Genomic DNA, 12322 nt, shown 5'->3' with positions numbered 1-12322 from the left:
AACATATTTAACTGTTTGTACTAGCATTAAGAGTTTATGCAATAATCAGCATGATCGTATTATACACATTCAACATGACTGAATTATTCATGTAAGGGAAATTAGGAATATTGAGAACAGCATGATGCATGTCCAGTTTCTGAGTATAATAAGGAAATTAGGTTAGCAGTGCTAATAAATATTACAAGATATATGTAAGAGAGGCTAGAGAAGAGAAAGAAAATAGGCTAGACTTTGTAGGAAAAAGAGGAGAGAGATCAGATGCAGAATTGTAGTGAGCAAAGGGCAATGCTAGGAGAGGTCTGCAAAGGACTGATAGATTTTAGTTGTTCCTAGGTTTATTAGTTAAGTATTAAGCTAGTTGACCCTGCGGGCCATTTTAAGACTAGCCATTTCTTTTTTTTTTCTGTGCTCATTTGGTTATAGATAGACCTTACCCATTCCAAGGTCAATAATTACATATCACACCTAATGAGACTAACTGGGGTGTACAGAGTACAAAAAGTAGGAAGATGTGAAAAAAGTCGGATGGGTCAGAAAACCAAGTATTAACAGTGAGGAGCTCAGCCAGGATTAATGCAGGAACAGAGACAAGATATAAATAAGAATTATTTTAGTGAGGTTTTATAGGTAGGCAGCTTTGGGTTACATCTCATGGAAACTGGTAAGTAATTCCAGATTTGTGCTGCACAGTATGATTAAAGGCATTGACCAGGGGACTTGTTGAGTTTGTGAATCTTTTAGGGAGGTAACTATGGATGGTGGAGCTCAGAGCTGGGCATGATCCTGTTTTATGAATGATATTGTGGTTTGCTACAAATTTAGAGCAGGTTAGTTTATAGGACAGTTCAAGCCACTTAAGAGACTGATTTGCAGTGCAATGGATGAAGCTGATACACTATGAGCAAACTTGTTGCAGCATTTTTCAAGTTTTGCTTTTAATGAAGTTTGCATCTTAGTAAAGATAGCGACTCCAAATAACAGTCATATTAAAAGGAAGTTAGTGTTAAAGGTAATTTTGATGGATTGATTAAGAAAGTATTTATTCCTGTAAAGCATTTCACATTTCTAATGTGTGTTTTAATATTGTTTTGGATATGAAGATCAAATTTAAGGTTATCTATTTTAATGGCTAAAAATTTCTGTATTGAACTAATTCAGTTTCTAAGTTATTCAAGGAGGAAATTTCAAAATTGGTTTTATCCATTCCATGGGTTTTGTGAGTAAACAGAAGGAGCTTTCTTCTAGCATTTAGTAGGAGTTAAGAATTAAAAGGCCAAGTCTCAATGAAGGTAAAAGCTTCTTGTGAGACAATTTGAATTTGAGAGAGATTATTGACGAGCAAATGATGGTGGAATTATATGCATATTGAATGAATGAGCTTTGACATGAGGAAGTATAAAGATCGTTGATAAAATGCTAAAGAGAAAGGACCAATTATAGATCCTTAGGGAATGCCAGTGATATTGGATCACTGAAAGGGAAAAATAATTTTGCCATTTTAGAGCTTGCTTCCTGTTAGACAGGTAACTGTTGAACCACTGCAGAGGGCCCATGATAGATAGTTGAAACAGTAGTTTTGAATGAGAGACAGTATCAAAAGTCTTTGACAGATAGAAGAATGGAGTACTGCAGGAATTCCTTGCCTTATTTACAGTACCCATAAAGAATACTCAGCTGTTGTCTTTCTACGGCTGGATAAAAGCCATGTCTTGTAGTGGCTAACAGATGATGTTGTAAGAGATGAATAAGGAGCTGTTCATATGGGCATTTTTCAAGGATTTTGGAGAGAGGGGACATAATAGCAATGGAACGAAAGTTTGATATGTCAGGACAATTTACCCCTTTGTGCATAAGGGTGATATAGGACTTTTTTATAACATATCAACTATACTAAAAAACAAATATGTTCCATGGATAAATGTCCTTCTTTTTTTACACAATTCCAGACATTTCATCATCATTTCATCATTTTCAAATGTTGTCACAAAAAGTCACTGTCCCAATATATATAAGAGACTAAATGTCTTGGACTTTAAAACCCAGAACAGTTACCAAATTCTCCCACACATAATATCTGTTTATTTTTTGTTCTTATTCTCACAGTTAATCTTCTCCTCTTTAAAAAACAATTGTATGTAGTTTTTTGTTGCTGTCCTTTTTGCCTGTTGTTATTGCTGCATAAATTCTAGATACTATATTATCTGCTGTAACAAAACCGGACACCTTCTCAGTCTGTTGCTACTTTCTTCTTTTACTTTCTGTCCCTGGTGCATAGATTTTAAATGTTGCACTCTCTGCAATCACATCATCTTGTTCCTTTTCCGCATTATCATCATCAGCTCTTCTGAAAAGGTTACCTGCCATCCTACCCCATAAAACAGCACACTGTCACCTGGATCATTATGCTTGTTTATTTTTAACAGAACATCATCTGGAAGCCCTCCTGACACCATTTCTACAATCTGCACTATTTTAACAGACTCACTTAATTCTTTCTCCATGGAAACAGCTAAACACTGCTCATTTGTAACATCCTCCACACAGGAATCTTTATTTACATTCTGAAGCTCCATATTGAACAAGTTTTTCTCCAAATTCACACCTTCTACCTCTAAAGTCTCTAAAGCTTTTCTCTCTTCCTCCATGCTGCTGTTTCCCTTAGGTCTCTTCCTCGTTGCTGTAATGAGCTCTCCTGCACTATCTAGCAAATCCAAAGAGTAGGGAAAATCCTCTGATGCCCTGGCCAGATTTTCTGTAATAGTATAAATATCACTTTAGGTCTTCCCTTAAAAAAAACTACTAGCCTATTGCAACTAACCTGGTCAAAAAATAATTAAGTAAGTGAAGTAAAATGGATTTAGTGACACAGGGTGAAGGATTACTAGTTGATGCTTCAGGAAAAAGTTCAAAGAAAATTAAGAGAAGATCTAAAAAACAGACATAACAGATGAGGTCTTAGCAGCATCATTTCTTACCTTTATTAATACCACCTAAGCCTGAAGGTAAAGTCAAATATGAGTGGATGTGTAAAAGCATCTAAACCCCACATTAAAAGCTTTATAAGTTAGATCAGTGGAGTTGAGGGTTTTTTCAGCTCTAACAGCAGAACAGGATGCTACTAGCTTGAAATCATTTGAGTATCAGAAGCATCACAACCTTTTCTACGTAAGTTGGCCCAACAAAGCATAAAAAGACTAATCGTTCTGATAATCTCTGCTGCTGAAATCATTCAGCGTCTTCAACAAGTAATAATGACAATCAAGAATGTGAAGCACTTTAGAAAAAAAATGAATTTATCTTAAAAATAAAAAAGAAAAATCTAAACCTCTGAAAAAAACAATGATATCCTAAATCTGAATAATCTTACAATATTAAAGTGTGAGGCTGTTAATAATTACTATGAGCTCTGCAGGTAAAAGTAATATATGATATATATCAACTCCAACTAATATAAAAGAGACAACAACAGTATTCTGGAGAGTCTGATGCCCACAAAAGGGTTTATTACAATTACACAGTCACTGAAGGAGTTAACAAAGAACTAGGTTCTATTTTTGAGGCAAAAATAAAATGAACAACTGAGGATGGGGTTATATTCAATAGCAATGTCTTATTTTGACACAAGCAATTTTAGTCTGTTGAATTTAAATACAATTGCATAGTACTTGTAGAAATGTTAAGCTTACTACCCAACACATCAACACATGACTGACAAAAGTTAATAATTCTAAGTATCGTGTTAAAAGCTAATGCAGCCAAATAGAAAATGAAGCTCTAGTCATTACATAAGCATGGGGAGAATTTCACATTTAAAGAATGCTTTACATTACCCACATATTAAGAAATTATTAAAAATTGTGTTTAATAACATGAAAGGGAAAATTCCCATTAGCACTGAAAGATGTTACTTAAGACATAAGCCGTAATAGGAAAGGAAAAGGCAATATTGCTTATTACGTGCCAAGATGTCCATTGATTTTGACGAAAGGTAGTAAAAGAAATGAAAATGCTTTTCTTTTTTTTTCTTTTTAATTGTTCATTTCCAAAACTCATATTTCCAGCCAATTCAGTTCTCATATATTGTATAATATTTCATATGCTGGCAGCTTAACCTGAAGAGATTGAAATTACTCAATATTCTTCTCCTTGCTTTTTATCCTAGACTTCATCTCAAATCTGATACTATTTATAAATAAAATCACTATAACATTACTACATCTTACTCGACTTAAGAGGCAGGAATATTATCCATATAACTATTTATCTGTAAGCTCCAAGTCTCTATGTTAATAGCAAACTTCACAGAGCTAAAAAATTATAGTTTTTTCTCAAATGTTTTTATTGAGTTTTTCAGTTAGATATATTTCCACGTCTTCATCATATATAGATTCAATATATAGAGGTTAACAACAAATTAGTATCAACAGATATTCTGTAACAACAAAACCAACTATTTAAATGGGTGTCTAGATTATCAAGTGTGAGTTATATTTACAATGAAGATTCATTTCATATGATATTACAATCATTTTCTGTAGTATGTCAATCACTTTCTGCCATGAGTTGCAATAAGATGTTATCCTTTCTTTTCTTCCTCTGATTGTAGTTAATTCAATTTGTGATACATTTAATACAATGTCTCTGTATTCTTTAAATGTAGGAGAAGTTTCAGTTTTCCAATTTCCTGTAATGGTCTTGTTTGCTATGGCTAATAAAATCTACAAGAGTGAAACTTTAGTTTTAGGAACACATTGTAGCATTGGATAAAATTAATAATTTGGACAGTTGAAATTTATCATTAAAGACTGCTTGTAAAAAAAATTTTAATGTCTGATGACTGTATGTGTAAATGATTGCTGAATATGAAGTTCCTAGATCTCCTATATCATTAATATTCAGAGTCAAAGAGAATGAGATAGCAAAAGATAATGTTTGCAAAGAATGCAGTAGTATTTTAGGAGTAACACTGATTAAAACAAAAAGTGTGGAAACAGATGAAGAGACAGCAAAATATATAATGATTGTGAAGGAACAATATCAGATTTTGAAAGTTAGAAATATTTGCCTAGAGGTTCTACTATAACAGTTGCAGAGGAACTCTAGAAGATGTGCACTGAGATAACACAAGAGGCTCATTGGGAAATAAAAAAAGAAAACATTCAAAAAGAAAATTTGCTTTTCTGCTAAAGATGAATTCGCAGAGAAAACCCTGAAAGACTTTGATGGCCCATGCCAGTATACAGCATAAGAAATCAGTTCCACACAACATAAACATGAACTGATTTTAGTATTGATTCTCACTGGACAGGATACAAAAAAGTGAATATATTAGTTGTCCTTAATGACTAGATAAAGCTCTCTGTTGAAGAAATAATATAATTTAGATCAGCTCATATAGCCGGTGATACCATTTCCTGATAAAATAATTGTGATTTCTGTTATACAAGAGACAGGTATGACAGTCAATGGCCCCCCTTAACAGCTATCATTTTAAACCATTCCTTGAGTGTCAAGGTATGGCCCACAAAAAGATTCCAGCTTGGTCATGAGCCAACAGAGTTGTTGAAAGCTTTATGCAACATTTCTGTAGAACACTATGAAGACAAAAAATAATGCTCATCCTAAGAAGTTATACTGGAAAGAGAAGTACAGTAGACTGAGACCCTAGAGATATTTAACACATCTTTATACATGCACCTATGCCAGCTAGATCAGTATTCAAACACATTTTCATGAAAAACATGCATTCAATAACTGGATCAAGGAAAATAGAAAGAAGCAAAATAAATGACTAAAGCAATAAGGACTAAATGAAGGGATAAGCTGCTGCCAGAAGAGCAGCAACGGAGTATTTGTTTTACAGACAGATTTCTGAGAAGTTTACAGACAGATTTCTGAGAAGTTTACAGACAGATTTCTGAGAAGAAAAGAGATTCAGTGCAATCATGATACTTCATTCACCATAGAACTGCGCCATGCAAAGAAACGAAAACACAAACCATCATTAAAGCAAAGGGAAGAAGTATTACCAACAGACAGCAATCATTAAAACACAATCAAGGTAGTGGCAGTAGTGAAAAAAAAGTAGTTATGATTTGGACACTTTAAAAGAAAGTGAAAATTTCCACTATAAGGTTTCCTTAGCATTAAGTACCTATGCTGAGAAGGTCCCAGTTGGATGCAAATAAAACCCTGTATTTCAACGACTATGTTTGCTCATCTGTCAAAGGAAATAAATATATTAATGATATTTGTTTTCAATTTTCTCCTCGGAAAAGAGGAAGGGCAGTAATACATTTTTTTGCAGAAAAAAATAACAAAGCCATTTAAAGATATGGTAGAATATGGTTATAGATTCTGTATAAAACTATATATGGAAAATGTCCACGTATGCAAGCATTTCATAGATATCTACTGTTTGTCTAATCTATTTATCCATCTGTCTAGCTTTCTATCTATCTATCTGTCTATCTATCTATTCTATCTATCTAGGTTTATATTTTAATTGTGTTCTTGGACGGTTAATATACACAACGGAATTTACTAAAGAATGAAAGCATAAAACAGTTCATGGAGGGATAAACATGTTATGAAAAAAACAATTAATTTAATAAAAATGAACAGCACTTTACTTAAAACAAAAACTAGGATGTAAGGCCATCTTGTACTTGAAACGTTATTAAATATACAATTCTTTATTTTCCTTTTTTTCTGTTTAAAGGTTAGCATTATTTCATAAGTAGTTCTTCTATTGACAATATTTGTAAAATTTCTCATTACCTTTTTTTAATGTCCTGTTTTGCTTCCATACATGCTAACCAACAAACCTCTTCCAACTGGAACTGAGGATTCAAGCTAATATCTTCCTTTGTGATAGGGTTCATCTCTAGTAGCACAAGTGTGAAAACTATTATTTAGGCAGTCATGAGGGTTGTTTGTGCTCTTGCTGGTAAGCTGGCTATGTTTTTACTTTGTCATAACAGCTAACCTTGGTGGGGTAACGTGACCCATACCACCATGGGTGTACTTTTCCATTTCCTATGCAAGTACATAACTCCTTTACACTTTTTCAATGAAGGCTGTGACTTAGTGGACAACATACCTTCCCCAGCCTACATAGTCTGACCCTTTCTTCAAAAGATAGAGATTGTATGTGGATAGGTTTGACCTCCCCTTTTCCCCCCAGGATGGGCATGTCCATCCTTCCTGCCATCACTGTCAAGAGCCTAAACCCTAATCAAACTCAGGGTCATCTATGTCCTAGTTGTGGCTTTATCACTGTATGCCACCAGAACTGTGATTTTCATCTCTTATTTGGTGATTCTTGAGCAGGAGGCTTCATTCAATAGAATTGCTTCTTCATTATAATTTACTGACTGCAACTTGCATTTTTTAATAATAAGTTACTTAATCTTACACGTTGACTGTGTTGGCTATCTGTTTCTCAATGGTGTCCTTTGTTTTAGTTTTGTTTTTTTGTTTTTTCTGAACATGTTTTGCTTTTTCATCTCTTTTGATTACAAATGTCACTTGGATTGCCCCAGCATGGTTTAAGTAAACTGCATCATTGTTATCACCATCATAATTTGATAAGGCATTTGCCCATATGAAAGTTATGGTAGTAGCCAGCTATGCAGGTTAGAACAGACTTCTCTATCCACAGTAATGATTTCCAGGAATTCCAAGGCAGGCTGAGTTATGAAGTAACTCTAGAGCTTTGCCAGAAAAGCTCACCCAGACTCTACCACAACTTGCTGTGAGAGAAAGTTTAGTTTGTGTAGCTTTCTTGTATTTTGTGTTGCCTTACTGTCATCTTCTTTTTCATATATTGTGATTCATTTTCTTTATGAGTCTATATCACTGCATTGAACTGTCAGTTCAGTGAACAACATTTCATCAGAAATGCCATTCATCAAATTTCTTGCAGCCTCCCACACCCTCAGCTAAGTGTATATACTGATTCCGAGATCTCACTGCAGTGGGGAAAGGGCAAATTTCCTGATCTTCATGGTACCATGATCTCAGTATGAACAGTTTGATGAACAGTTTGAGTTAAGTGCACTGAATATGCCATTTGCTGAACTGTTTTTTGCTGAACTGATAGGGATTTGTTCTTTACACTCTGTTTTACTTGTATTCTGATTCCAATTGCATATTTAAACTAGAAAAGAGACCACCGCTCTGTCTCTTGTGAATCACATAGAAACTAAGTTTTCTCCCACCCTCTCATCCTGTTGCTGTTGAGTTTTCAAACTCAACTGTCTTTCTAGTTACCTGCCTTACAAGTTAATTTAACCACACATCTCCTGCCCTCTCCTCATTCGCTAATGTGAGTAAGCAAAAAATTATAATTTTGTGAAATTATTCCCCTTCACCTATTTGCATTTATTGGCCATACCACTGTATTGCATAGAACCAGAATACAAAGTGCCCACCCCTTCCAATCATTCTTGCTCTTTTAAAATTAGTTAATCTCCCCCTCTTTCATATCTAACTGGTTATGGCACACTGCAACTCTTACAGTATTAACCCATTTGTCTATCTTACCTTTAAAATCTACAATATCTACTCCAAGACCACCAATTATTGGTGAGCCCACATTCTTTCTCTCAGTAGTCACTTGGGATTAGTGCTTCTGTTTTGCCCCTGGTGAGAGATGGAGCATAGGAACATTATATCCTGGGGACTGCTGATCACTGGATAGCCAAATAACTGCTTCATAGCTTCCACTTTGGAATTTGTGCTTAAATTCTGCTCTTGGTGAGAGAAGGAGTAGAGTACACAGATTCCTAATGTTTTCTGGTTAGGAAGTGAGTGTTTGTGCTTGAACGTCCTGATTGTTCTGGTTGCTACTCAAGACATATACCAGGGAAAGGCTACAACAAGACTACAGACCCTTAAATCATTTAGGACAAGATTGTGGGTCACCAAACAGGCTGTAGCCTGTTCTCATCTTGGGACTGGTTCTTCTACTTTGCTTCTGGTGAGAGAAGAAGGAAATGAGCATTGTATCCCAGCAGAGTGAAGCTGTGGTGAGACCAAAACTAGCAGTAATCAGGCAGTTTCCATTCAGGTGACTCCCCTCTTTTCATCATCCTTGACAGCTAATTCTTTCTTTTCAGTAAGTACTGTTTGATTTCCTTCTAACTTCAGAATATATGCCTAAATACTGTAACCATAAGTAATCAGGCTCTACTTATTCATTTCCATCAAGTGTTTGGCAGTGCCCTGTGTAACCACACACACCTTGAGTTGACATTTGTCCTCTAAAAGCACTATGGAATTTCACCAGTACTTAGTTGTACATAGGACAATTAGTTTGCAGTGACAAACACTGCCCCAGAGTTGCAAATTGGATGCTCCTGACATTACTTTATATTCTCACTCCAACTGTCTAATCAATAAAAAGGGTCTGTTGCCATGGATAAGAACCTTCCCACTATCTCTGTTACCAGCTTCGTGAATATGGTCATCCTGTGGCAATGCAGAAATTGCCTTATGTTTACTGACAAGCATTTAATTCTCAAGCAAACTGATATGGTATATGAGAGATGTATTTACACATTGTCACTGGAGGCAAAGCTCTCACATAAAAGCACACCTAATGTCAATAAGGTTGATAGTAGTAAACACAGTGCACCCATCACACACAGTTCAAAGCAGACACATAGACTCATATATGCTGAGGCACTTAAATGTAACCTTCCTAACTCATGAAGACCTCCTAGATGAAGTACACATAGCAAAATCCCTCAGAAACCTTGAATGCACTCTTTCAAAACAACATGCGCATCAACACATTCAGCCACATCTCATGTAGCCTCTAATTCTAAACTTATAAGGCAAGCCACCACAGAATTTAACATTCTAGTCTTTGGAGACTCCCTTGCAAGTCAAACTGATGTCCATCTCACCAGTAAGGAGATAGTCATGGCCAGTTCCTTATCATTGCCCAGAGTCTGCCACATTATACACGTTCTCAGGTCATTGGACCACAAGAAACAGTATGACTCAGTCATAGTCCATGTAGGTGTAAATGATCTGAGACATGTATCCATAGAATATATGAAGAGAGACATCATGGAACTCTCAGAATGTGTGTCTCAGGCTGGTGTGAGCCTAGCATTGAGCAGCATCTTATCTTCTCCAAGGATGATGCTACAATATGAACAAAAGATGACTGACTTTAATAATTGTATTAGCTTCTGGTGTCATTCTGAGAGGGGGCAATATATGTCAGCATGGAAACAGATGGTCAAGACCATGCCACTTTGTCAGGGATGGTCTGATCCTCTCCTCTCTAGGCTTTTGAATATTAATTAGAACATTATCTTCCCCCATAGTGCCTTTTTTAGACCTGTCAATCTGAAAGTACTTCTGTCATAGCATATCAAAACCAAGAAAATTGAAAGGTGTTACTGCTCAATGCTAGGAGTCTAAACAAAAAAACTACACTCCCTAGAAGCTGTCTTCACCCAAGAGAATGCTGATGTCTGTGCAGTCACTGAGCCATGGTTTAAAGATGTGGAGATCACACCAACAGTGCAAGGTTATAATGCTTTCCACACATTTAGACCAGCTCCTACAAAGACAGGAACTAAAGGTGGAGGTGCCTTGATTTACATCAAAAATAAATATACCTCAAGGCTGGTCAAACAGGGCAATGGACTTGAGCTGCTCCATGTACAGGTCATATTAGGCAAAATCCAGTACCACTTCCTTGCAAGCTATAGGTCCCACTCTATGACCCAGGAAACCCATAAAATGTATTTAAACTTACTGGAAACAATCACCATTCAACCCAATACCATATTCATGGTTGACTTTAATTACCCTACTATTAACTGGGAATAAGATATGACACCAAATGTGCAGGCACATAGATTCCTGGATTTTGTAAATACAAACTCCCTGGACCAGATTGTCAATACACCAACAAGGAGTGTAACCATACAGGATCTGGTCCTCACTAATATGGCAGAGTGCTGCACAACCTCTAGTGTAACGTATTCTCCAGTAAGGCTAGACCACAAATTGATTACTGGGCAAAATGTCAAGCCCCCATAAGCCCTGAGAACACTGCTGCCTATACAGAACTATTCACAGAAATCCTCTACAAGCATGTTAATAGCTGCATAGAGGCAGCTGTACCCACAAATAAGAAGTACAGAATTAACTCAAAAAAACAAGCCACCCTGGTGAAATCACAACATCAATAGGCTGTATAACAGAAGGAAAACAATCATGGCAAAAATTAGGAGGTGTAGAACCCAGCAGGGTAAAAGCACTCTCATCAAACTAAACAAAAAAACTTAGAGGACAAATAAAGACTACTAAAGCCAAATTTGAGGTAAATGTGACCTCCTAGGCCAAGTATCAAAAGCAGAAAAAGAAAAGGACTAAACAGCATGACTAAAAACAGATAAAAACTTTAATTGATGTGCACTTTCACACTCTTAAGATGCTTCATCAGACCACATACTCACAGATAAAATTCAATCCTTTTTATACAAAAGTAAAAATCAATTAAACATCACTTATGGAGAGCATGTGACTTCAATACCAGTTTTACAGTCTCATCCATTCCATATCCTTTATCAGCCTGAAGCAAAATTATCCATCTTATTTCAGTTTTCAGTTTTATTCTCCACATCCACTAGTCTCATATCTTTAACCATCCCTTAAATATATGCTGTGCTTTAATGGTGAGGCGACTTCCAGGAGATTATCAGAACACACTGGTACCTATCCCTGTAGATCATGTACTGCCCAAGGTACATTACTTCAGAGTGTTGTTTTACACATCAGACCACTGAGAAGTGGCATGCTCCATCATCATATGCCAATTGTCATAGTGAGGATTTGATCTATGTAGCTACCTGCACGGAATGTCCATGCTTTTATGAAGGGAAACCAAACCCCTCATTACGTGAGCAGATCCATGAGCATTTTTACGATATATGGAAAGATAAGAACACTGGTGAAGCATGTTAGTTTTTTTGGCACTTCGCATTCTTTTAGGTTTATGGTTTTATGACTTATGGTTAAAGATGTGAGACAAGGGGACGCGGAGAATAAAACTGAAAAGTATGAAATAAGATGGATGATTTTACTACAGGTTGATAAATCTGAATGAAACTATACCTTTAAAACTATGGCCCTCATAATGATGTTTACTTGATTTGTATTTTTGTATATAAAGGGCTGAACTTTACCTATGAGCACGTGGTCTGATGAAGCACCTCAAGGGCATGAAAGCGCTTACCAATTAAAGTTTTTGTTTGTTTTTACCTATGCTGTATAGCCCTTTTCTTTTTCT

The sequence above is a fragment of the Protopterus annectens genome, chromosome 6.part0 (assembly GCF_019279795.1).
Source record: "Protopterus annectens isolate FY-2018-M chromosome 6.part0, PAN1.0, whole genome shotgun sequence".
Taxonomy (NCBI): Eukaryota; Metazoa; Chordata; order Ceratodontiformes; family Protopteridae; genus Protopterus; species Protopterus annectens.
This window is presented reverse-complemented; position numbering follows the sequence as displayed.